Source organism: Rhipicephalus sanguineus, unplaced genomic scaffold, assembly GCF_013339695.2.
Source record: "Rhipicephalus sanguineus isolate Rsan-2018 unplaced genomic scaffold, BIME_Rsan_1.4 Seq1188, whole genome shotgun sequence".
In the NCBI taxonomy this organism is placed as follows: domain Eukaryota; kingdom Metazoa; phylum Arthropoda; class Arachnida; order Ixodida; family Ixodidae; genus Rhipicephalus; species Rhipicephalus sanguineus.
The window spans coordinates 30,203-51,390 of NW_023614456.1; the positions used below are offsets into that span (position 1 = coordinate 30,203).

General features: G+C 49.1%; 4 non-coding genes and 1 pseudogene across 4 annotated transcripts; 2 read left to right on the top strand and 3 right to left on the bottom strand.

Moving 5' to 3' along the window:
- The first annotated feature begins 1,950 nt into the window (after positions 1-1,950).
- On the top strand, positions 1,951-9,059 carry LOC119376385 (uncharacterized; annotated as a pseudogene).
- Trnas-gga (transfer RNA serine (anticodon GGA)) lies at positions 6,410-6,483 on the top strand. Its single transcript has one exon. It is a non-coding gene; the product is annotated as a tRNA-Ser (tRNA).
- Positions 9,060-10,971: 1,912 nt separating the features above from the next.
- Trnag-gcc (transfer RNA glycine (anticodon GCC)) lies at positions 10,972-11,042 on the bottom strand. The gene has a single exon. It is a non-coding gene; the product is annotated as a tRNA-Gly (tRNA).
- A 71-nt stretch (positions 11,043-11,113) lies between these two features.
- Trnag-gcc (transfer RNA glycine (anticodon GCC)) lies at positions 11,114-11,185 on the bottom strand. The gene has a single exon. It is a non-coding gene; the product is annotated as a tRNA-Gly (tRNA).
- A 72-nt stretch (positions 11,186-11,257) lies between these two features.
- Trnag-gcc (transfer RNA glycine (anticodon GCC)) lies at positions 11,258-11,328 on the bottom strand. Its single transcript has one exon. It is a non-coding gene; the product is annotated as a tRNA-Gly (tRNA).
- Between the last annotated feature and the right edge of the window lie 9,860 nt (positions 11,329-21,188).

Below are 21,188 nucleotides of genomic sequence, written 5' to 3' on the forward strand. Positions count from 1 at the left end.
GGTCTGCGGCAACACGAAGAGGGCACACACTGCCCGAACGCAGAACCGAAGTGCCGCAGCTGTGGTGGTTCTCACATGGCCACAGCTACAAACTGTCAAAAAAGACGAGAAGTAAATAAGAAGAAACAGAAACGCAAGCCGGCTGCCAAAAGGCAACGCAAGAAAAGAGCAGCGCCGGGGCATGAGCGCCGCGATCCCGAGACAGACCGGGCCACCGGCACCTCCAGCTGCACAGTCAGATGTCAGCAGGAGAATCACCTTCGCGGATGTAGCCACACAAGCAAACGTGCACCAACTAATGGTGGTAGCAGTGGAGAACCGCATCCCTCATGCTCAACACTGGCGTCCTCGTTGTCGCAAACCTGCCTCAGGTGCACAGCCGAAGCATCCTCGAAGGGATGCAGCTCAGTCAACGAGCCTTCCGCCTCCAATGGCTACCTACATTTTCCTGCCCCAACGATAGTTCAAGATATCGAGCGGCGTCTTGAAAACCGTATGGCACAAATAGAGAAGTCCATCCATGAAAAAGTTGAACAGCTTATTAGCCGGGCCATTGAAAAATGCGTCCACACCATCATGGAGCGTATCATGCTTTCCGGCATGCTCCCTCTTGGCACAGCTTCGGCGAACCTCAGGAGCACATGTAATGCGTACGCCTTTGGTACCGTCAACTCCATTGCTCTCCTGCAATGAAGCCTTACCATGGCTAGCTTTGCAAAACCATCTCCAGGGCGACTGTCCTGCAGTGGAATTGCCGTTCGTTTCGTAACAAGAGGGCTGAAATAACCACGCGGTTCGCCAGCAAACAAGACAACACCAGTCCATTAGTCATTGCCCTTCAAGAAGTCAACGGCCCCGTGCTTAAATAATGGGCTATGACGGCTACGCCCTGTCTGAAGACTAGCTTCTCCCACGAAGACGGCATTGTACGTGCGGCGGGGAGCTACACACGTGCAATTAGATACGCAACCATGGTGCAGCACCACTCTTAGCGTTGTCGGTTGCCGGGTGGAAGTCTCATCACAGCGTACACTCCTCGTTTTCTGCGTCTACGTGGTGCCCGAAAACACAAGGGATGAAGCTAATAAGGCGCCGGTGGATCTCAGCTTCATCTCCCACTTTAAGAAGCTCTATCCACAAGATACCATACTGTTGTGCGGGGATTTCAACTCTCAGCACGTCGCCTGGGGATACAACCAATGTAGCCCGCGCGGCAGGCGCATCATGCAAGATGCCTCGGAGTACAGGCTGACACTTCTCAATATGCCCCAAACACACACGAGGCTGGCACAGACAGCTCGCCAAGCAGACACGTCACCAGATCTTACCTGGAGCACCCGTCCACAGCTATTTCGATGGGAGGTGCTGGACGATTGTATGGGAAGCGACCACTTTCCGATACTGATACATTTTCGCACAGGCTACGCCAATACGAAGAAGCCAAACGCCACTACACGGCTAAGTCACATCACACACTGGGACAAATACCGCGAGTTCCTGCAGCAGCAGCCTCCAGCCAAGAACATTGACCGTCTGGTATCACAGCTATGCGCAGCAAAGCGGAAAGCCACGAAGAACCTGAGGGTTCCTTTTGACCATCCAGAGCCCGACAGACATCTCCTCACCTTATGGAATAGAAGGCTACGGATTCTCGCCCCAGTACAGACGGTGTGGCCACGCTGCACACCACAAAGCACGGTTGCGCAAAATACAGCGTACCATTGAGGAATATACGACTACGCTCGCATCAGACCGCTGGATGGTAATTTGTGAATCCATCAACGGGCAGACCCACACGTCAAAGGTTTGGGCCATCCTGCGCTCTTCTCGGACAGCGCAAGACCTACAACGGCGCGGCTCGTGTGGCCCTCCGGGAAGGCATCAGCGCTCAGGAGCTCGCCGAACAGGCCGCTCAAGGTTTTTCCCGCAGACGTCTCACCCACAGCAAGGCATTCGATGGCGTCCCACACAGTACGATCATGAACAAGGCACGTGCCCTTGGCCTTAGAGGGAAAATGTACAACTTCATAGCGGGTTTCCTAGAAGGGCGAAGCTACCAAGTCGAAATTGGCCAAGACGCCAGTGCCGTGCGAATGAACCACGTAGGTGTTCCTCAGGGCTCGGTGATCTCAGCCACTCTGTTTAATATAGCTATGCACCAGCTACCAAGACGCCTTGCCGACGTATCGGGCCTGAAACATGTGGTGTATGCCGACGATGTCACCGTGTGGACACATCAAGGATCCATCGGTGAGCAGGAGGATGTCTTACAAAGAGCCCTCAACATTATTCACGACTACGCACTGGAAACAGGCTTACAAACCGCCCCAGACAAAACAGAGTTCGTCGTCATTCATGGGGGCCGATCCACCTTTGTCAAACAGGAAGAAAAGCGGTCATTTAAACTTTATATCGGTAATCGACCCATAATGCGGAAATCTACTATCCGAATACTCGGTATGCACTTAGATGAGAATTGCACAGCGAGCACTTGGTTCCAACGCGTTACGAAGACAAGCAAACAAATCCTGCACGCTTTACGCAGAATCTCTAACCGTACTCGTGGAGCCAACGAACGTGAATGCGGCAGTTTGCTCAAGCTTTTCTCGTCTCTCGTATCATGTATGGACTGCCGTATCATCCGGTCAATCGTACGCAAATGCTCGCGCTCGACCGGACTGACATGGTACTTCGGTTTCATGAGGCGCGCAAGGCATCATCATCAGCTGCAGCTTCTTCGAATAAAGAAGATAACGAGCTTCAAATGCTTTTGGAATTCTTCGACCTTCAACTGACTTGTCGGGAAGCTGTGACCGAACAAGAGATACACAGAAGTCGTCGCACACCAGAGAAAGGAGGATTAAAGCCCAGCCATCCACGAGACGTTTCCACGACAGCCGCTCTACAAAGCTCAGCTAGTAGTCCGCAGAAGTGCCTGTTTTGCCGTTCCGAAAAACATCCTGCTGAAATTTGTGATAAAAAGGAGATCAGCCTCTCGCTCAAAAAGGAGATGCTTACCAAAGCCGGAAGATGCTTCCGTTGTCTAAAGCAAGGCCATTTGGCGAAAGATTGCAGAAGCCGGCTGAAATGTGGAAAGTGTGCGAGAAGGCACGCAACATCCGTTTGCGCATCGGAAGAGATCAGAAGCGACAAGGAGAAGGTGCTATCTGCATCGGTCAATCTAATCTCCAAGCAGCCAAGCTCAGTCGTAATGCTGCAGTCTCTGACGGCCACCATATCAGGAACCAAAACATCTGGTCGCTACCGAGTCCTTTTCGATGGCGGAAGTCAGCGGAGCTTCATTACGGCGAAAGCTTCCCAAAGACTTGGCTGCGAAGTAATAGAAGAGGAGACGTTGACCGTAGGCGTGTTCGGTGGTGAAAACGCGCGGAAAACCATGCAGAGGGTGCGAGTATTGATTCTCCCTGCGAAAGAGGAAATTCCGATTTCAATCGATGCGCTGGTGGTGGACACAATATGCAGTGAATGCATTCCGGTACCAGAAGAAAACGTTTTGAGAGAAATGAACAAGATGCAATTGGATACGCAAGCTCTCTCTCTGCAAGGAGTTGAAGACAAACAGATTGCGGTCCTAATTGGTTCAGACTATTATTGGGATCTAGTAACTGGTACCGTGAAGCCTGTGCACGAAAAGCTGAAAGCTGTCGAGACAAGACTGGGCTGGACTGTTCAAGGGCCGTTGTCTGCTACAACCAAAGTAATACAGAGTACCAGTTTCGCAGTCCTTCGAGCCACGGTGACAGAGCAAGACATCTCGAAACTTCTGACTCGGTTTTGGGATCTTGAAAGTATCGGGATCAAGGCCGAACACGAAGAAACGAAGGTCGCCGATTCAGTGCTGGAAAAATTCGAGAACAACATCAAGAACAAAGACAATCGGTACGAAGTCGCGCTACCGTGGAAGGAAAGGGTCGACCTGGCAGAGAACTATGCAGTTGCAACCAAACGTCTGCATAGTTTGATGAAAAAACTTGACAAGGACAGCGAGCTCTTGAAAAGATACGATGGGACTATTAGACTGTACCTCGATGAAGGATCTGCTGAAAGAGTACCGGAAACAGAAGAGCATCCACTTGGACCCCTGTATTATATGCCACATCGAGCTGTAATACGAGAGGACCGATCTACTACGAAGGTGCGCATCGTATTCGAGGCATCCTCTCACGAATCGGGTTCAAAGTCCTTGAATGGTAACCTGGAAGCTGGCCCAAATCTAAATCCTGACGTAGTGATCCTACTGCTTCGTTTCCGACGCTACAAGGTAGCGATGAATGCCGATGTCGAGAAGGCGTTCCTACAGATTGGCCTGAGAGAACCAGACAGAGATGCGCTCCGCCTTTTGTGGTTCAAAACTTCCCCACAAGTGAACAGCCCAATGCCGGAAATAGAAGTTTGGAGAATGACTAGAGTGCCCTTCGGAGCTACTTCAAGTCCTTTCTTACTGACTGCTACATTGAAACACCATTCAGGTCCGTAGAAACCCTCTATCCTGTGACAGCTCGACGATTGCAAAGCTCCATAATATGGACGATCTTCTGATTGGAGCCGACACAGCTGGAGAAGCTATCCAGATGCACAAATAAATAATTGAGATCTTCAGGCAAGCTTCCATGAACATTCGCAAGTGGGCCAGCAACGATCCTTTAGTATCTGCCGCCTTCGAACAAGGAATAACTTCACAGGAAAAATCTCTTTGCTCACCTTCTGGACCTCTGAAAGTACTGGGACTTCATTGGAACAAGAAGACGGATACCTTTTCGTTCAAGCCCCAGGATATCCCACAGTTTATACAGGAGCATCGGATTACAAAACGCTTCGTGCTTCAGGCTGTTTTGCAAGGATCTACGACCCTTTGGGGTTTCTTTCACCTTTCTTAGTACGGGCGAAAATCTTCTTACAAGATCTATGGAAGGAAAACCTCGACGGGGATGAGACATTGCCACCCAAATTGTCTGCTTTCTGGCTGAAATGGAGCAAGGAGGTAACCATGCTTAGTGACCTCAGTATTCCAAGGTTCCTAGCAGCCGGCGGAGAAGGCCCGTACCAAACGGCAGCACTCCACATTTTCTGATGCAAGCGAGTCGGCATACGGGCTGCAGCCTACCTTCGTACGGTCGACTACAGTGGCACCGTCCGGACTATGCTACTGATGGCAAAGACCAGAGTTGCGCCGTTAAAGACGGTCACTCTAGCGAGGCTGGAATTGATGGCAGCATTGCTTGCAGCCCGAATGTACGCCTACATCGTGAAGAATTGCGACCTTGGAATTGGTGAAGCAACATTTTGGTCCGATTCCCAGATTACACTTTGCTGGATTAACAAGGATCCCGTTACCTGGAAGGAGTTTGTGCGGAACCGGACGCAAGAAATCAGAACTTTGACTGAGTATACCAGATGGCGATATTGTCCTGGAAAAGAAAACCCCGCCGATTTGCTCACTCGAGGCTTGTCTGCACTCAAACTTAGGCAGTCGCAGTTGTGGTGGTTGGACCTACATGGCTTGCAATGTCTGATACGTGCTGGCCCGTGTACGGGGGAAGGATTGACATCGAAAACGGAAAGCTCGAGGCAGCTGAGACAGAACTAAAGGTCAGTATCCATGCTGTTAATACGAGACCATTGCTGCCATCGCTGATTGAAATTGAACGATTCAGCAGCCTCACCAAACTTTTAGAGTAACGGCATGGGTCTTCCGTTATGCCAAAAGGTTGAAGAAGGAAAATGATAGGTCTGAGGAGCTGTTGCTGAGGAAATTCAGCAAGCGGAGTGCTATTTGCTTCGAGAGGAACAGAGAGCTCACTTTGGTAAAGAAGCAGACTGCGTCGCGAACAAGAAACCGCTCCCTCTACAAAACCCACTTGGGCAGTTAAGACTGTTCATAGACGAAAACGGGCTTCTTCGGATACAAGGAAAAGCTCCCAGGGCTGACGACTCGTACGGTTCTCGCCATCCCATCCTCCTACCAAAAGACTCACACCTCAGTACGCTGATAATCAATCATGCTCACGCAAAGGTCTTCCACGGGGACGTTCGAGACACTCTGACTCAAGTTCGAGAACGATTTTGGATTCTTCAAGCACGACAGTCTGTGAAGAAAACGATAAGACGGTGTGTCATCTGCCAACGCCTACAGAGTAAAACTGTTGAGCAATCTTCACCTTGAAAATCAGTTCTGCGGAATCCCGCAAGGTGGCGGAAGGGTTAAGAAAGAGAAAATAGACAACCACCCATTTGTAGCACGAAGCCACGAGGAAATCCATACGGATTTCTCAGAAATAAAGCCTCTTAGTCGCCGAAAAATTCGTCCTGGTCCGGGGTTCGAACCCGGGACCAACGCCGTTGCTTCGAGTTGTCGATGAATTCGCCCTCGCGCTGCCAATTGCTAGCTTCCTGGTTAGCTCAATTGGTAGAGCGACCGCCCCGGAAAGGCGTTGGTCCCGGGTTCGAACCCCGGACCAGGACGAATTTTTCGGCGACTAAGAGGCTTTATTACTGAGAAATCCGTATGGATTTCCTCGTGGCTTCGTGCTACAAATGGGTGGTTGTCTATTTTCTCTTTCTTAATCTTCACCTTGTATGCCTCAGGATCGTGCTACTCAAGCCCCTCCGTTCCTCGTGAGTGGAGTTGACTTTGCGGGGCCACTATATACATCAAAGGGCATCCCCACGAGCGCTCCTACATCGCTCTTTTTACGTGCGCGGTGACAAGAGCTGTTCACTTGGAACTGGTTGAAGACTTGACCACAGTGAATTTTCTTTGCGCCCTGCGGAGATTCGTATCACGGCGGGGTCTCTGTCACACTATCTACAGCGACAACGCACGAACATTCGTCAAAGCGTCCAAGGACCTACAGAAGCTTTGGAGAACGATAAGACACCCCGACGTACTCGCCTTCTTTTCCTCCTCGAAGATCCAATGTAAATTCATTTGCCCGAGCGCTCCTTGGTGGGGCGGGTTCTACGAGAGACTCGTTCGTTCTGTAAAACCTGCTTGAAGAAGATGCTTGGGCGACGGCTTGTCAGTCGGACAGAGCTAGTTACTCTACTAACAGAAGTGGAGGCCGTGGTGAATTCTCGACCTTTGACTTACGTGTTCAACGACGTGGATGAACCGTACCCCCTATCTGCAGCAGATTTTCTCGTTGGAAGGAGACTGACAACGCTACCACATTACGAACTAAAATCAACACCGAGTCTACCAACGATGCACTGAAGAAACTTTGGAGCAAGCGAGAAGATGATTTGCAAGCATTTTGGTCTCGTTGGTATAAAGAGTACCTTAATGAACTCAGGAACTTTACATCCAACCAAGCCAAAAGAAATGACTCTTCGAGAAAGGCAACGTAGTTCTACTCGGGGATAAACAGCTTCCAAGGCAACTGTGGAGTTTGGCCCGCATAGAGGAACTGATCAGCGGACGCGACAGCATTGTCAGGACCTGTTCTTTGTGCTTGCCCGACGGCTCTGTTGTGAAGCGGCCCGTACAGCTACTTTACCCGTTGGAAGCCAACTAACGTCATCTGTCGGCGGGGAGACTGTTGTGACTTCCTTTTCTTCGTCATTCGTCTACAGATGACCAAACACCATCATTATGGACGCTCCTCACGAGCTGACGCGTGCTCACGTAGCAGCGCTGGCTCGCCCTCTTTTTCTTTTTTTTTCTAGTTCCATTAAAGCGGTTCATCTAGCAAGACGTGTTTTTGGCTCGATGTTAACCGCGCCGCAGTTGGAAGGCTTAGAGGTCCAACAGAGGCCAAACGCATTGTTACTGGACTTCCAAGGTACACACACTCGATGCGCTCAAGAGCTGTAGCAAGCTCAACAACCTGTCCGAGCTCGTCGACGTGCACATCCAAACAATGGAGACGAGGCTTCGTGCAACAAACGCCGGGCGACACACACTCATGCTCCTCGGGTATGACATCTATACACTTTCCATTCTGCCCAACAAAACGCCGCCATGGGAAATCACGGTACTCACCGATGGCAAACCACTTCCACTCAATATGGATCCTCATCAGCGAGTGCGGCGCCTCGCCTACGCCAAGAGGCATGCTAAGGCTACGAGTTCCCTCCCTTTGACTGAACGCATTATATACACGGACGCTGCACTTCCTACAGATGGCACCAGTAACAATTGTTATACCACTGCGTGGTACGACCAGACAAACAGAAATCAGAACCGACGCCATCATGTATCAGCAGAAGCGATGTACAGCACCCGAGCAGAGCTAGTGGCCATCCTAGATTATTTAGTGGGCCCTCGAAACTGCATCTGAAACTGAACCCGTTCATCATCGTGTGTACACAGACTCACAGGCTGCCCATCGGGCATGTGCTAACGTTCTTTATACAGACCCTGTACTGCAGAAGATCCGGCACCAGGCGCGCCTACTCCGCGAATGAGGTCACGATGTCACCATCCTCTGGGTCCCCGCACATTGTGGTATCCCCGGAAACGAGAAGGCTCACAGATTAGCGCGTGCTCATCTCTCCACCGCGCTAGCCAGAGCCTTTTATACACAATTTCCTCTTCTAGCTACCCACCCGAGCTAGCAGATCCGATCGCAGAAAGGCATATTACTAAACAACGTCGTGCCGCTTACCTCACAGCAGTGGGCAATCCACTTTCGATACCGTCGATTCCGTCGAAGGTATTTACACGACGAGAGTCTGTGTTGCTTCGGAGAATTCAGACAGGAACACCTCTTACTCCTTTCTTGCTTAACCGATTTCACAGGGGTGGCACACCACCACTCGTAACCGGTGTCTGCTCCACATGCAACTGCCGTTCGGACCTCAACCACCTGTGTCGGGAGTGCCCCCTCTACATCCCACCCCGGGTTCGTGCCCTGGCCACCATAAAGCGGGGACCCTGGCCTTCCTCTCTCCGGACATGGGCCTGTCCGGATCCCACACTTCCGGATCGGGCCATCGAGCTCTGGCGAGCACTCCTCTTGTTCCTCCAGGACCCGGCGGCACCACCGTTCGGCGATCGGCTCCGCGACAGTCACAAGATTCAAGCGGCCCCCACTTAGCTGCCACCAGAACGCTTTAATAAAGCGGAGGCAGCTCTACCACTTCCTTCCCTAATACCCCCCGCCCTTTTCCACCGCAGCGCCTTCGGCGCATTTCAAAGTGGAATAAACGTGGTTTCATTCGCTATGCGAAGGGAGTTGCGGAGTAACAAGGCACACCCCCAGAAGAGCCTACCACGTGACACACACATACGTTATACCGCGCGATAAAGGGTTCCACCATGCGGTCCGTCTGAGCCTGGCTTTCCACTTTCGTTTCTTGAATCGCTAAGATATCAAGGTAATTTTCCAATAACAATCTCTTTACTTGATATTGTCTGCGTTTTGAAGATAAGCCACGCACGTTTAGTGTGCCGATACAAAGGGGCGTGTTAAGTCTTAGCGTCATTTATAGGGGATAAAGACCAGACCGCATGGCGCTCACCTTGTTCTGTAACGGACAGCGAACAGTACTATATCGATAGCTGGACCTTGAAGGTGTCACGGGCGAACACACCGCAGGCTCCTTGGGGACAACGAGTTGGGGTTCAAACCCTTTCGCTCGGCCTCGCTCAGTTCTTGCGTGTAGATAGCCGGCCATAGCACTGGCAACTCGTTGGACCAGGAGGCTATGAGCCTCCCGAGGTGTGGCGATCCGGTGGTTGGGCTTCGGCTTCAAGGACATGCGGCGGACTTGGGCCGTCTTTGTAGGCGGTTCGCCGGTATTGGACTCAACCGGGGTCTTGTTCTCAGCTTATGTTTCCTCACGTGCTCTCTTCCACGGGGTAGTCCTCGTATCCATCATGTCGTCAAGTTGACGCTCGGGTTTCTCTACTGGCGTTTGCTAACAGTTCACAGTATTTTTTATCGGTTTGGTGAGCGTTGCCGTTGACTTCTCACAGTGCGGAGTGCGTTGTCTAGCGGGCACGCTAACATGCTCTTCCGGTTTGTCGCTACTGGCTGGTAGAAACGAAGGAAACGTGTCAACAGGCTCAAGTTCCCTCGTTTTGCTAGCTGCAACTTCCTCGGCTTCTGATTCATCCATCTGATGTTCTGTTTTATCATCCCATGCAGAGGGCCCCGCAACCTTCGCATAAGTTCTTACGCACTCTTCCTCAGCATGGCCAAAGCGCTTACACGACGTGCACCGCGGCACTCTACATTCACGTCTGATATGGCCTGTTCGTTTACATCGTAAGCAGAGGGGAGCTCTTCCAGCAACCACTACTAAGGTCAGCTCACCTGCTACACGCAGCTGATGCGGGATGTCTTCTTTCGTGTAGCCTGCTTTGAGCTGCAGACTTATGAGCCGCGTCGTTGACCCTTTCTCGGATAGACCTTCTGTGCGCCATCGCTCCCTTGACACTTCCGTGACTTTGCCGATCCGTACATCTTCGTCGTCGACATGATGGAGGACGCAGTGTAGCTTTAGCCTTATATCCTGGTTGTTCGGATCCACAACGAGGCAACGCCGCTCCTTCACTGACACTTGAGATGCCGAAAGCAGTTTCTTCTTCGCCTCGTTGTTCTTCAGCGTCACCGCCCACACGTGATTCATTTGGTATGCGCCTAACGCTTCAACGTCAGGCAACATACCCAAGTATTCAAGTGCGGCACGTATGTCTTCCACTCGGTATGGCCGTCCTCGAACATCAGCATGAAGGAAAACAGTATTCAAAACGATGCGACCGGTTGGAAGTGGAGGCAAAATAACTTCATATTTCTGGTTTCCGAAGGCAGCCTTCCGGTCACCGCGGCTAGGCATGGCCGCTGATACCGCCCCAGAGGAGCGTAGCATTCCCCAACCGTTCACGACAGTGTCCGGAAGTAGAATCCCCTCTACCACTAAACCACCGACGCGATGTGCTTCGGCCTGCTCTCATGTCATTGTTATTGCACAATACTCCACACATTTTGTAAAAAGAAAATGAAGTGCGTCGGCCGGGAATCGAACCCGGGCCACCCGCGTGGCAGGCGAGTATACTACCTCTGAACCACCGACGCGATGTGCTCCGACCAGCTCTTATGGTATTGTTATTGCGCAATACTCCACACATTTCGTGAAAAAAATGAAGTGCGTCGGCCGGGAATCGAACCCAGGCCACCCGCGTGGCAGGCAAGGTATTCCACCGCTGAACCACCGACGCGATGTGCTCCGACCAGCTCTTATGGCATTGTTATTGCGCAATACTCCACACATTTTCTAAATAAAAATTAAGTGCGTCGGCCGGGAATCGAACCCGGGCCACCCGCGTGGCAGGCGAGTATTCTACCACTGAACCACCGACGCTTTTTTTTTCTTTATTGCCTACTTCGACAACACACCAATAAAACACATGCATATAACACATTGTAGTCACACTAAAATGACATGGTCACCTTAAAATTGTTTGAAGTTTACAAGGTCATCTGGGATAGCCACCAACTTGGGGGGTTCGGCTTGTGCTCGATATACCTCTCTAACATGTGCAATACTTGCAATGAAATTTTCCCGTACCGTGGAAACCTTGACATTGACATGGCGTACTGCCATTCTTGTTTTATACAGACTATGGAGGCTCAGGAGCATGAACATGTCGTAGGGTGTTCCACCATATGTATCCGTGGGCAGAAACCGTATGCCTATGGTTGTAATTGGTAGATCTTTTAGGGGCGAAGCTCCTTAAGGCGGCACCCGTTCGTCCCTCGTAGTCGTCGTCGTCGTAGCAGTAGCAGTAGTCGTAGTCCGTAACAAGTCTTACGCTTTGACCTCCAAGGTGGTGCCGGGGGAGATTTTTCCTGTGCGTTGTTGAACAATAAAAATTCGCAGCATGCGCGTTAACTAAAAGCCGAATTCGTCTGTCTCTCATTCCCCATTAGCAGCCATTGGCATGTACCAGTAGGAAACGTTAGTAGAAGTAGAAGTGTAAGTGTTAGCTAAAAGCCGACTTTTCTGTCTCTCATTCCCATTAGCAGCCATTGTTTACCTCCAAGGTAGTGCCTGGTGAGATTTCTCTGTGCGTGATTAAACAATAAAAATTTTGTTCAAAACGCCGTTGATTGATGAAATAAACCAACGAAAGACGCCAGATGTTTTGTAAAAGCAAGAACGAAAGAACGCCAGATGTTTCTAAAGCAAAACAAAAAGACGCCAGCTGCTTAACGAAAGACGCCAGATTTTTCTAAAGCAATGGTTTTCTAAACAATGAAAATTCACAGCGTACATGTAAAATTAAAGTGAGCTGCAAGTCGTCATAACTCATCGACCTTTAGTATAAACGCGCCCGATCTCACGTCGGTGATGATGTACTGGGCAGAATTCACGGAAGATTCACGGTTTACCGATGAACCTCCGCGGCTTCGCCCACTCATCATCATCACTCCGTGGATATGCTGTGATTTTTTAAAGAGTTAGTTGTAGAATGTCCTAGTGGAAGACTGCATCCCAACAATCTATGAAAGCGTGGTCATCGTCTCCGGCTTTTTACACAGCAAGCAGTCAACAGTCCGTGGTACGTCAATACCTTCTGGTCTCACCATGTTTTAACTGGTAGGGTATTGGTATGTAATTTAAAGAAGAACGATTCAATCATGTAGATGGAACGGGCATCCTGTTAACACGCTTCAACACGTCATTTCCTGGACCTCCTATGTTAACCACTCTGTATACTGGTACTGGTAACATTACATTAAGTAAGTCTTTATACAATTTTTTCCTGGTATTGTAGACAAATAGTCCAAAGAAAACCTTGCGTGTAATACACGAAACGCCATAACCACTTCACGCATGAATCCAGTCACACTTCCAACCGTAATCACAGCACGTAATGATGAATTCTGGAAGAGCACTTACCAGCCGTACCTGTATGACTGTGCGTAAGAAATCATCTCTTTGATCTCTTAAGAAAGAAAACCTAACACAAGCTGCCTGATGTAGAGGTGAGCAAGCCCCAGTCCTCCACTGCGAACTGATCGAAACAAATTAGTACGACTCGAACGTTCAAAACTTGATCCCCATATAAATACAGCAAAAATCCTATGTATCTTTTGCACACACACCCTCGTCATGAAAATAATTTGCAAAACATACCATACTCTGGCAACTAAAAACAAATTACAAGCACTCGCGCGGCCGAATATTGACAAACCTCGGCCGATCCAGCCACACGTTTCTTCCCTCATTTATCAGTTTCTTCTAGCCAATAATCTGTGCTATCTTTATAGTGCTGCAGCGGCACTCCCAGATACTTCACAGACACGGCCGCTACATAAACAAAAAAAAAAAAAAAAACAGGTGGGCCTGCTGCGTGGCGCCGAAACGGCGTCGGGGGCCTAGTTCTCCTTGCGCCCGCACTGGCGCCACCACACACTGGTACAGCTGTTCACGGAGAAGCGCTTCGACAGCCGCGTTTGTACGCCTGACACTTACTCCAATCAGGCCGTAGATAACGCGTTTTATATTTGCACATTACAGGTTGAATAGAAGTCGTTATTAGAACTGCCGATTACCCCACATATGTGAACAGTTTGCCCTAGGAGTACCAGTGTTTTGTAGAGTGGGCCTCAATACTTTCCACGAATGCTGCCCGTTTGACTCACCTGAAATGAAAAGTGTCACTCAATCACTGATCCCGTTAATGGGCAGGCAGTCGTCGGGCAGATTCCAAGGCTTACTTATCGGCCCACCGAAATGCACCACAAAAGCACACGAAATTTAAATGAAGGTCCTGTTAGTGCGCCAACAAGTGATCCAAAGCAAGAGTTAGAGCCAAGAGTTGACAACACAAAAAAATATATATTCTCAGTTAAGGCAGTACAAGCATCACGCAAACATCCACACTCGGCAGGTATCAATTACAACTCACAACATCGCTTAGTGGTGCTTAAAACAACGGGAACAAACTTACCGTGCTACAAATGCACTCTCATCCATTAGAAACTATCCAAGAACACTTAAAGGCCTTGAATATTCACCAAACGTGTGCAGCCCACAACTCTTCGAACGTTTCTGGGATATCTCTCTTCCAGGAAACACTCAAAGGAACTCCAGCTCTGGTCACCGTCATTCGGTGACACTCTTCTAAACAGTGCTCCACGGTGTCATCACTCGATTATCCAAGATCGACTGACCGCGCTACACGACTCACACGAACAACATAACTTCATCGCCGACATCACTATACGTCCTACCCTCCGTCGTCTCTCGTTGTATCCTTCCCGGTTTTGCGAACATTCCAAGTGATTGTTCGGCTCGTAGCACGTAGCGCAGCGACAGCTAGGGAAAGGGATTCGTCTCGCCGGTTCGTCTGCGGAATCGGTCGGTTCCACTTTGATTTCTCGAATTCTCCTGATCTGCGCGGGTGTTAAGGCCCAAAACCGCATGCACGCAATTTTCGAGCGACGGCGACGAGCGACAGCGACGAGCGACATGATTTGCTGTCGCGGAGGGCCACCCATCGCCGTCGCTTGTCGCGTTGCGGCTTTCTGGAAAACTAGAAAAAATCGCTTGTCGCCCGGAAGTGAGCGTGACGATTTCCGGCAACAGGGCAGCATCACCAATCCTCGCTTCAGAATCAGAATCAATTTTATTGTGATTGGTACAAAGATTACATAGTGACAATATACAGAAGGAGGTCCCGAAGTCAAGACTGCAATGGGACCTCCTTTTCAAGATAAATAAGAAACTCAGGTTACAGCATAACAAAACATATGAATTGTAAAAGGTGTAAATAGGAAATGATCGGCATTGAAATAGAACAAAACTAATTGTACTAGGAAGAAAAAGGAACATACAAAGTAACAAGAACGAGGTTATCAAATCAGAATACACAATAAGTAAGAATATGAGCATACTTATACATCAGAGATTGAGAGATATGATCTTTTAATTGTTTTTTTAAGCTGATGAATTTGAGTGCTTTTATTCGATGGGTATGGTGTTCCAACAGTGAAGGATAAAAAAAAGGGCAAGTCTATGTCGCAAATAAAAAAAAAAAGAAAACAGGACTCTCTGCTTGCCATAATTGGTATGCACTTTGGTAAAACGAAGTTATTATTGCATGCAAACCTTGTATTATTATTTGTTAGATAAGATCGGGGTAAAACGCCATCGTAACGTCCGAGGTTGATTTCCTGGAACAAGAATTTTGTAAGGTTATATTTAATGAGTTTCGAAACTGAAAGAATAGAGTTAGATTGTAAGAGATAGGCGGCTCTGTGGTAATGCGCTAAACGTAATTATTCTAATAGCTTGATTTTGCAGCACTTGTAATGATGTAGATAAGTCATGTAAGTATTTCCCCAGCTTGTAATGCAGTAGTTAATGTGTGAATGGACAAATGAAAAATACAACGACAGTAAAATGTCACGCTTAAATATATATCGCGAATTTAGAAGAACTCGGATCCCGTAGGCAATCTTTTGTTTTACTTTGGCTATGTGATTAATAAACTTTAGATGGCTGTATTTTCTACGCCTAGGTAATTACAAGAAGAGCTTGCTGGGATAAGAGTGGCTCCGAGAAAAATAGGAGGAATAGGGGAAGTGTCCGGTGGCTAGAGGTGAATAAGACAATTTTGTTTTCGATGCATTATGTGTAATGGTTAGTTTTTGCACCATTCTAGCAAATTGTGCATGTCTTTGTTAATGTTGGATGTGAGAGTTGTGAGCATTTGTCTGAGTTGGACAGTGGTGTCGCTGCATAAAGTATAACATTTAGAAAAGGAGAGACAGTTCGGCAAATCATTCACATATAATAAGAACTAGAGGGGACCTAATATGGAGCCTTGGGAACTCCAATATTGGTCAACACGGTTTTGGAATTAACACCTGAAATAGTTATTACCTGCATTCGGTCTTTTAAGTAGTTCTCAGCAGAAGTAGGTGTCCGGTAATTCTAATGATTCAAGCTTAGTAGGACAATATTTTGTGATTTATTTTCTCGAAGCCTTAGTAAAGTCTATAAAACAGAAGCAGCGTAATGACCTCATCGATGCAAGTCTTAGTTCATCTGTTAGTGCAATAAGAGCAAGTTCTGTCGAATACCCTGGGCGAAAGCCGTATTGTATTGTCGAGAGAATATTAAATTTCATAAAATAATTCGTCAAGCGCTTTTCAATAGGCTTTTCAATTACTTTGCTGAAGAATGGTAATACACAGATGGGGCGGTAATTTGAAATTAAACAGCGGTCCCCCTTCTTAAAAACTGGTGTAATCCTGCCTTGTTTGAGTTCATTAGGATAACAGCCAGATTTGAACATGAGGTTTATTATGTGCGCAAGACTATCAGTTATGAAGGGTGCTTCGGATGGAATTTGCTCTTGATGCTTCTAATCGGCGCGTACTTCAAGGAATGCAAGTTATAGCTACCTTCTTTACAACCCCATCTCACGCGGAGAGCGAGGCAGCGGCCGTATTTTGTCGTTAATTTTGATCGACGGCTCGTTTTGTTTTCGGTGGTAGCTTGCTGCATTGTTAGTAGCTTGCTGCAATGTCACATCGTCGTACGGTCGTCGTGTGAGGTGGCCCTTCTCCTTGCGAGGAAGCGATGTGAGTCGCTGCTGCTTTTCTTAAATGTTGCACGACAGCAAGAGGAAACGTTGTAGAGATGCGCCTCGTGGACTAACCATAACATAACGCAGTTTCCAAAGTGCGACGTATTTGCCTAGGTAGCGTACGCTTCCGGGCGCCCCCTCGAGATCACAGCAGATACTGCTGTCGCGGTTAAACATAAGACTGCGAAAAAAGACAGGCATGAAACGCTTTTATGCCTTCCTTATCTCACACAAGGCAATTATAAATTTGTCATGTTGTCATTCATCTACTTTGTAATTTTTTTCGCAATTTACCTGCGCGCACGCAGTAGTTTTCAATCGAGCAACCGTGACACTTTGTCGCGAACATGTGGGTGCTCCCTTCGCGACGCGACAGCGCGACGGAGCCTGTTTGTCGCTGTCGCTCGTCGCCGTCGCTCGAAAATTGCGTGCATGCGGTTGGGCCTTTAGGCTGTCGCGACCGCGACGGCGTCTTCGGTGGAGAGGGTAGGGGTTCGTCCTGGGCGCCTTTTGATGCTCGTCTTTTTTTTCGTTGCGCGCACCCGTTGGGGGTAACAGTTGGCGCAGTGCCTTGATGCTGTCGGCAGGATGCGGCGGCGCGCGCCTGTTTTAGCGCTCGTTTGAGACAGAAAGAAGTGCTCTGTTACAAATATTACGCTTCCCAACACTGTAGATCGCATGAGAATACGTAGTACTACACAGCAGCGTCGTTTCACACGTTCGAGTTGCACAGCGGCACACAGCAGCTTCGCGTCATCACACCGCTAGAAAAAACCGTCTGCCGCACACGCGCGCACCAAAAAACCGTACTCAGGCGCAGGAAACATGAGGCAAGCTGCTGACACGCGCGGTCACACTCGAGAAAGACACGAGAAAGCACACGAAAATGCACACGGACACGCATAAATCCTGAGGCGACCACATAGTAACACGAACCGGCGTCTGCCTTGAGGACCATGAGGACCGTGCTAGTGGCGCCCTCACCCAAAACAGCTGCCGCTCAGCCCATAGAGTTTCCTACAATACTTACTAGAGGGAACTCTGGCGCTAGTGTCTATGGGAGCTGCAACGCATGGCGCTTCAGCCAGCATGGGAATGATGGATAGTACACGGATTTGTCTAAACTTCGTACTTTCGGCTCCGTTTGGCTGGGCGTCGCCTGCATCCTCTTTGTCGCAAGATGAAGTTCAGCAAACGTTCAACAGTTCCACTTCACACATAACGTTTTTAGGCTCACCAATTCAAATCTGGTCACGAAGTTCACAACGATCCATTCTTTTGCTGAAAGAAAACCAAAAACAGCAATAAACAAAGCCACAAGTGCGTTCGAAGCCCGCAAGTACAAAGACTAGGCAAATCCGTGCACTACCCATCATTCCCATGGTGGCTGAACGATCGCCGCGCCAGAGTTCCCTCTAGTTAATTTTAGGAAACTCTATGGCTCAGCCGACCCGCGCTCGCCCATTGACGGCGACGCGACGCAGCAGGCCGCACCTGTTTTTTTTTTATGTAGCGGCCGTGTCACAGGTGTCGTCGTCCGCCGTGCTGAAGAGAAGTGTTCTGGCGTTACGTCCCAGTCGCCATGCCATATACCGATGCTTTTGTCCCAGTTTGATCCGGACTGCTTGCAGTATGCTTTTGCGACTCGAACCACTTCCTGGACGCTTTCTCGATCATCACAGAATACAGCTATGTCGTCCGCGCAGGCTAATACCTTCACTTCGGTCACTTGCAGTCTGAACCCTCTAATATTTTCATTATTGATCACAGCCAAGCAAAATGGCTCAAGGTATAATGCAAAGAGTAGCGGGCTTAGTGGGCACCCTTCCCATGTAACACAAAACCTCTGAAAGACGTCTCGAAACGGCTGCGGACGGCTATAGACGTCTTGGTTTACGAGAAGATCAAGAATAGACATTTTTGCAAAATAAAGCACTCGCCTCTCAAATATGCCTGCGTACTGTTATTACCGTTTTCAACAGCTACGACATAGCCAGAGTGTATTCTGCCAAGAAGTCCAGAACGTCTAATTTGAGACATTTTTAGACATTGTGGGGGAAAGTGCGCGCGCAACGACTATCTAAATGATTCTTAAAATGTTTTGTCCACGAGCGCAAAGACGCCAAAACGGCATGTCTAAAGAGCGGTGAATGCATGTCGCTTTAGTGAAAGAAGAGAAGAAAACAAAGCCCTCAACGTAATTGGTTTCGCTCCGCAACGCGGGTTTCTATCAGCAGGCGGCTAAGGCCGCGCAACGCTCGCGCAACAGTGAACGACAACAGAAGCAAACGCAGGCAGCCAGGCAAGCATGCTACTGATGCTACCAAAGATGCTACGCAGTCGGAGGCTCGAAGCGGGTGTTGTCGAAGCGCGCATGCCAGCGCATGCTCCTAGTGGAGATCAGTGGTTTACCCTGCATTCAAGAACATCTTTTCACTCGGCGCTCCACCTTGACTCAATGTCTATGGCAGATACACCTATTGGCAAGAATGTTCACTAAATATTGAGCAATAGGCGGATCACTTTGTGAAAACCGTTGTGTCTTTCTGTTGAATGGTGACGCTGTGCTCAGCTCGGTCAAGTGAAGGGTGAGACTTGTTTCAGAATACTTGTTCCTTCCTCCTTTCCCCTCTTCCTCCACTAGTTCGCGCCAGCCGCCAGGTGCCAGTTCCAGCCAGTTCGCAGCGGCTCTTTCGGCAGCAGAGCTAGGCGACGGCCGGCGGTCATTTGCGTTTTGTGTAGCGTTGTCAGCTTTGTTTGTGAACGGACGAACGGATTACGGGCTGTTTGGCTTCAAGTAACGGTGATCATACTGTCCGTCATATTTCCATCAGTGTTTGGTGAAACAAGCTTTACTGTGCTTTTTGCGACGGTACACTGCAAACCGTTTCACACCTTATAGGTGTATTTGCGACAAAACACCTATTGTACATCCTTTTTCTGTCAATATTATCCGAAAGGGTGTAATGTCTTCTTTGCACACCCTTCACACCCTTTTTTATTTTTGGGTGTAGAATGGGGTATGTTCTGTTAAACACCCATGGTGTTCTTTGAATTTACACCTATGGGTGTAAAATTCAATGGGTGTATTCACCTATGGGTGAATTTTACAATGGGTCAATTCACTGCGTGAATTGACCCATAGGTGTCACCCGTGGCAGTTGGACATTTCTGGGATAAACTTTTTGCATTTATTTTTGTTACACACTGCCAATCTACTATTCTACGGCAGTCAGTACTCACATCCATAGTACAGAAAAGTGAAAAATAAAATAATGACCGTTTGAACAGAGCAAAGGGACAACCAAGAGAGTACATGACCAAACATGACGCTGCCGAAACGAATCAACGACAGAGCATAAGCACATAAGGTGTTCCATTGGGTGTTTGTTTGATGAAAGAGTATATACAAGTCTTCTGCACTCCAGTTCAGCCACCTTTGTTGTGTGAAAAGACTGGGTAAAGCGGCTAATGGTAAGCGCTATGAATACAAATCATCAACTCTGAACATTTTGTACCGTTTTGTTTAAAGCTGTTGTTTTTGTAGTTCTGCAGGAGGTCCAGTCAAACCCCCTAAATTGTATCGTCTACACGCATTTCTCACCGCATCAGTGATCCACAGCAAGTCACATGCCCATGCGCCTGAATTACTCGTTTGGCTGCCTCATTCATCCCATGAATTTCCAGGGACTGGAACTGTCTTCCTACTGACATTGCCAGCCTATCCTTATAGTCAGGGCTTAAAGTCAGGGGGGGCCGGGGGGGCCGGGCCCCCCACGGCTGTCCAAGGGTGGCACTGCGGCACCCATTTGACAAGTGCTGGAGTTGAATTTTTTGGCAGTAGTGCTTTGTGCGGGGAAATTATACTTGTAGCGAAGCGTTGGAAGCCTCTAATGGGTCGCCCTCTCGAGCGCTTACTAGTGGGTCGTCCTCTTCCGCTCTTCTGGGACAGCACGCTCCTCGCGCTCAGAGTCGGCACCCCGCATTGACTGTCGCAGTCGTTTATCGTCGCCGAGTGCCCGCTAATAAACGTCTTTATAATTTGGTGGAGGGTGCTGGGCTTTCACAACAACTTCGGCCCTCATTCGATGCTCCTGGCTCTTCGATCCCGTACCCTGCCGCCTACGATGCCTCAAGACGCCTCCCAGCAAACGGCCCCGCCTACACCGACCTCCTGCCCAGGTGTGCCTCGTATCCGCGACCTCCGGTCTTCACTGGCGCAGATGGCACCGACGTGGAGGACTGGCTCGCGATTTACGAGCGCGTGAGTGTCCCCAATAAATGGGACGAGGCAGGAAAGCTGACTAACCTCGTTTTCTACGTCGCGGGTGTGGCGGGCTTGTGGTACAACAACCACGCATCAGATTTTACAACGTGGTCCGACTTCAAGACCGCCATTATCAATGTGTTTGGCCGCCCTGCCGTTCGTAAGCTGCAGGCCGAACAGCGCTTACGTGAACGCGCTCAGCAGGCCGGTGAATCATTCACCAGTTACATTGAAGACGTCCTCGATTTCTGTAAGAAAGCCGACGCCACCATGTCCGAATCAGACAAGATCCGGCACATCATGAAAGGCATCGACGACGACGCCTTCACCATGCTGCTCGCCAAGAACTCC